Consider the following 6,229-nt stretch of genomic DNA (forward strand, 5'->3'; position numbering starts at 1 on the left):
ATACCTAACAGATAGTGTTTAAAACTTCTAAGAATCATGGTAATATTTGGACTGAACAGAATTCACAGTTGGTTTTATAAGCATGAAGTAAACACACGGCAAATACTCAGCACACTCTATGAGTAAGTTACAGGAGGTAAACGAGGTCGAAGATGTGCTATCACTGTGGGTTCAGGATGGCTGGCCCCACCCAATGGAGACTGCCTGCATCTTGCAAAAAGCAAACGAGAGAGAGACAGAGACAGAGATAATTCAGGGTTCCTTCTACTTGGTCCCAATAGTTCTCTACATTGTCTCTTCTACTGTGTCAGATGTCTCAGTGGTCTTGCTTTGTTCTCTTACATCTACTCCCAAGAAGAATCTGAAATGCACTTTATCTACTTGTAGCTTTTATGGTTGTCCTAATTGCTGCAATGGACTAACCAAAAGCATAGATCTGTTATATAAACAGCAGAAGAATATTGCTTGGATTTAATATTGCTCAACTGTAAAAAGAATTCATTGACTCAGCTTTCATCCCATTTGTCTGTCATTTTCTATGGCTTTAAGATTGTTTCCTTTGTATGAACTGATAACACAACTGGAAGTGTATTTATTCATCAATTAACTTTTGAAAGGACTGTATAAGTTATCACCATCTACATCATGCTACATCAACATCTATGAAGAATCAATAAACACCTATTTTCTATGCCCAATCAGACTCCTTAGAGTTTCATTTTTTCAGCCATTTTCCATTTTGTCCTATGAGTCATAATATATACTAACTTTTTTAGTTTTTTCTATATCATGTTTTAATTAATTTAATCCTTATTTTAAAACCTTGAAAAAAACACAAGACTATTAGTAAGAAATCTGACATAATAGGAGACATGTTACTCAAAGCTGTAGGGACAAAGTAGATAGAATCCCAAAAGTCTTTTTTTTTTTGTAAGATACAGGCAAACAACTCCATTTGGTAGGACCAACCATACTAAACTTTATAATACAAAATTTATTTCTGGTCTTGTTTACATCCTGTCGTCATGGAGTATGAGGCAGGTACATATTATTATTTTCTCTTTTCATGTTAAGAGTGATGAAGTAACCTGTCCGAGGTTACAGAGATAGTAAGGGGCTGTGTTAGGGTTCAAATCTGGACAGTCTGACTCACATGTGTCATAAATTGAAGGCCTGAGCAAAGCAGAGTCTCTTCTGAAACTGAAGTCATCAGAAGTAACATATCTCAAAGGACAAACCTTCACCTGTTGCTGCTCCCAAGAGACAGATTGCTCAGCAGGCCACAGGGTCACGTCCTGAATCAGAGGTTCTGGTGAAGGCCTTCCTACTCCCTTATTTATCCCTGTCTCCAGGCTGTTCAGGCAGCATGATGAAGAGATATCCATCATGCTCCCTCCTGGGACTCCTTTTCTGAAGGAAGAAGCCATTTTACACATAGTGGTAAAGACAGGATAGGGCCAGTCTTAGCCAAGATTATAAGATCAAGGATACCTCTTTGTTACATTTTCAGCTAGCAAGACCCATTTCCAGCCTCTTGACACACTCAGAACTAACCTTCCTTCTCCTGACATCCAGTAACCCACCATGGAATTGCCCTTGGGCTGTCCAGAGCCCTCAGCTATGACATTCTACTCAGTACTCCCCTCCATCTTAAAGTCTCATTCTTCAAAACACCTCTATTTCTGTGGTAGAAAGTGCTAATTATCTCAATACCTGAATGTCCCTTTTTCCATAATGACAGAGCTCCCATCTTCTGGCCCTCTTGCAGCTAGTTATGTCCATGTGACTAAGTTTTGCCATGGAATATGAACACACATTGTGTGCGAAACTTATGGGAAGTATCCTGAAAGGAAAGTGATATATCCTTCTTTCCCCGCTTTCTTCCTGCCTGCTGGCTGCAATGCAGATTTATTTTCTGACGTGAAGCATAGAAATGGCTAGACAGAACAGACTAAGTCTCAAGTCTCAGGGAATGCCATGCCAGACTTGCACTGACAATCTTGTGAACTAAAAAGACTTCGGGAATATGATAAAGAAACAGAATTCTCCCTTGTCTACTATTATCTGAAGTATTTTTGTTAACTTGTGGCAACCTTTAACCTAGCTCTTCCCCCTCTTTCTGGTACTGAGCAGCAAGACTTGTGGATTTGTTAATACAAACAGAGGAGTATCCTCTCTGTACTCCGGAACTTTGAGCGGGTCCCTTCTGGTTTGGTGAATATTAAAGAAATATGGAAAAATCCTCTCTTAGGATAAAAATTTCAGCTTGCAAATCTACAGACAAGCATAATACTATTTTTGCTTTCAAAGGCTTTAAGAAGTGACTATCATGTTGCTTTTTCTTTATGTGTCCTTTCCATCTCAAACCCTCTCAGTTCTGCCAGCTAGATCAACACCTCTGCCAAGTAGAGCAAAGAATATGTCCTGAGAAAAGCAAAAAAGAAAGTAACAATAATGGTTTTCAAAATACCCCATTAAATTACCTGAAGAAAAAGAGCTAATTCTTCTTCTTGTGCTTCCTTAAGCCATTTCCCAATCTACATTGTCACAAAAGTTCATCTTTTTAAAATGACAGATAAATTCATAGAGACAAAAAATAGATTAGAGGTTACCAGGGCTGAGAGGAGAAGGAAGGGGGAGTCATTGTTTGGTTGGTACAGAGTTCTGCCTGCAGTAATAGAAACTTTTTGGAAATAGAGCAGTGATGTACACAACATTGTGAACATAAGTAATGTCACTGACTTGTATTTTGAAAACAGTTAAAATGGCCTATTTTGTGTTATATATACTTTATCACAATAAAAATAAACTAATAAATAAATAAAATGCCATAAAAGTGTCCATTAAGGGAGTAGAGCATCATCAGTTCAATTCAGTCACTCAGTCACGTCCAACTCTTTGCGACCCCATGGACTGCAGCATGCCAGGCCTCCCTGTCCATCACCAACCCATAGAGCCTACTCAAACTCAAGTCCATCGCACTGGTGATGCCATCCAACCATCTGATCCTCTGTCGTCCCCTTCTCCTCCCGCCTTCAATCTTTTCCAGCATCAGGGTCTTTTCAAATGAGTCAGTTCTTCGCATAAGGTGGCCAAAGTATCGGCGTTTCAACTTCAGCAACAGTCCTTCCAATGAATATTCAGGACTGATTTCCTTTAGGATTGACTGGTTGGATCTCCTTGCAGTCCAAGGGACTCTCAAAAGTCTTCTCCAACACTACAGTCCAAATGCATCAATTCTTCGGTGCTTAGCTTTCTTTATAGTCCAACTCTCACATCCATACATGACTACTGGAAAAAACCTAGCTTTGACTAGATGGACCTTTGTTGGCAAAGTAATGTCTCTGCTTTGTATTATGCTGTCTAGGTTGGTCATAGCTTTCCTTCCAAGGAGCAAGCGTCTTTTAATTTCATGGCTGCACTCACCATCTGCAGTAATTTGGGAGCCCAAAAATTAAAGTCTCTCACTGTTTCCATTGTTTCCCCACCTATTTGCCATGAAGTGATGGGACTGGATGCCATGATCTTAGTTTTCTGAATGTTGAGTTTTCAGCCAACTTTTTCACTCTCCTCTTTCACTTTCATCAAGAGGCTCTGTAGTTCTTCTTCCCTTTCTGCCATAAGGGTGGTGTCATCTGCTTATCTGAGGCTACTGATATTTCTCCCAGCAATCTTGATTCCAGCTTGTGCTTCATCCAGCCTGGCATGTCTCATGATGTATTCTGCACATAAGTTAAATAAGCAGGGTGACAATATACAGCCTTGATGTACTCTTTTTCCTATTTGGAACCAGTCTATTGTTCCATGTCCAGTTCTAACTGTTGCCTCTTGACCTACATACAGATTTCTCAGGAGGCAAATCAGGTGGTCTGGTAGTTCCATCTCTTTAAGAATTTTCTGTCATACCCACCCCTAAAGCCTCATTTGTCTCTTCTTACACTACTTCTTTTGTTCTCTAATTTTTATGTATGCTTTTGGAGGTTAAAGAATGTGTCTCAGACATGCTGCAGTGGTAACCAGCATGTTTTGTTTGCTTAGCTGAATAATTGCAAATAAAAGCACTTTTCTTAGTACATGGTTTCTTCCATTTATATTTAATAACACGGGGGCAGGAGAAGTGACTTAGCCATTCACACCAAGATTCCTTTTGCAGAGAGGGACTTTATTTGAGCAGAGCCCTGAGATGAAAGAGAACCTGAGCTGAGAAAGGCACCATTTCAGCTACTCCATACAGCAAAGGAGAGAGAGGGAACACCTGACCTACATTTAAACCTGTCAAACCCACCCCCTTGGTTAATTTATGAAGTATTTTCCTCTAAGATGTATATAATTTTATATAGTTGTAGGATTAGCAGAATCTAATCTCCTTCATATTTTTGTTTCCTGGAAAGACTTATCTCAATCAGGAGACCCAAAGCTCTTTATTTAGGAGAACTAAAGAATGTTTTTTAAAAGTTCCTGATGGTGTCAACTATAAAATACAGTCACAACCTGAAAGTAAGAGCTATTTTATTTGGTGTGAATGTTTAGGACTCTGAGCCTGGGAGACAGCATCTCAAGAGCTCTGAGAAAACTACTCCAAGGAGGCAGGAGAGGAAGTCAGGCTATATATAAGTTTGCAACAAAGGGAGCAGGCAATCTGAACATCAAAGAGCAGGTATCAAGTTAAGTAATTTAGCATTCTCTGTTTGGGAAGATGCGAGCCTCTGGGCTCACTGAATTTCTTCTTTTCATATGCACCGCAGCTCTCTGGAGCCAATCCTGTTTCCCTGTTCACCTTGCTTCTTGCATTCCCCCAGCTTCTCAGCTATCACAGTAGGGGGTGGCAACATCCACTGGATCGCAGTTTTGGGGGCCCTCATTCACATTTGGAGGCCAGAAGTCACTCATGACTGTGATATTTTTTGTCTATTGAAATGGCCAGAGATCTTTTCATTTTACAATGGTAAGCAAATGACAATTATATTCCAAGATATTAACTAAGGCAATGATGGTAGAAGGACCAGGTAAACCAGAAGAAAGGGAAATAATAGGAAATTAAAAGCAACAAATAAAGTAAACATATTCTAAAATCTAAGTGTGGGTCTAAGCCAATAGAATGTAAAGAGGTTGGGGACAATTGAAAAACAACTGCTAATCCTGAATGACTTTTCTATTCTTTAAGTATTCAGAGAGAGTCATTTAAACATCCTAACAACAGTGTCTTGAGCTTTACTATATTCACAGCAACATGAAATTATTTGTCCTTGCTTCTGCAAGAAAGGATATTTCATAACTGCCACTCAGGGTAACTGAATCTTCTCTACCTTTTACATGTTCAGCACACATAAGTGACAAGTGTAAGACATAAGTGATAAGTGATAGAACTATAGCCAGGGCCAGAGATAGGTAGCAGTATGCTCAGTAGCTCAGTCGTGTCTGACTCTTTGTAACCCTATAGACTGAAGCCCACCAGGCTCCTTTGTCCATGGGCCTTTCCCAGCAAGAATACTGGAGTGGGTTGCCATTCCCTTCTCCAGGGGATCTTTCTGACCCAGGGATTGAACCCTGGTCTCCCGCATTGCAGACAGATTCTTAACTGTCTGAGCCACCATGGAAGCCCCCTGTTGTTTCAAGGAGGAAGCCAATTCGGACCCCATGTTGGAAACTGTTGGTTGGACTTGCTTTCCATTGCTCTTGTTATAGTCATATTCACTGTCTTGCCTGGAGGACCCTGCACCTCTGCTTGACTGTAAACTTAAGTGCCTTTGTTCAGCTCATGCCCACCTGTGAACAGCAGAAAGTAGCACACCCCTTTCCAAAGGCTGGCCATTCTCTTGCAGATGTTTTACAAGACTGAAGAACTTTTCACTTTACTTTCCCACTGCCTCTCCTGCTGTTCTTCCTTTTGACTTTAGTTTCGCATTGCTTCTTTCTCTCCGATCTATAAAAGGACATGGCACCCAGACCCCAATAAGACAGTTATTTTGAGGCGTTAGCCTGCCATCTTCTCAGTCAGCTGACTTTCTGAATAAGATCATTTTCCTTACCTCAACACCTCCTCTCTTAGATTCATTGGCCTGTTGTGCAGTGAGCAGAGCAAGAAGCTTGGACTCGGTAACACTGTCAATCAATTTGGGAGTTAACTTCATTTCTTTCAGTCAGATGACTTTCTTACAATAGCTAAGACCTCCTATCCTGATGGCAACTCCCACCAAATTTTTTTTTTTACAGTCTTATACTTTGTGTT

This window comes from Cervus canadensis, chromosome 15, assembly GCF_019320065.1.
Source record: "Cervus canadensis isolate Bull #8, Minnesota chromosome 15, ASM1932006v1, whole genome shotgun sequence".
Taxonomy (NCBI): Eukaryota; Metazoa; Chordata; class Mammalia; order Artiodactyla; family Cervidae; genus Cervus; species Cervus canadensis.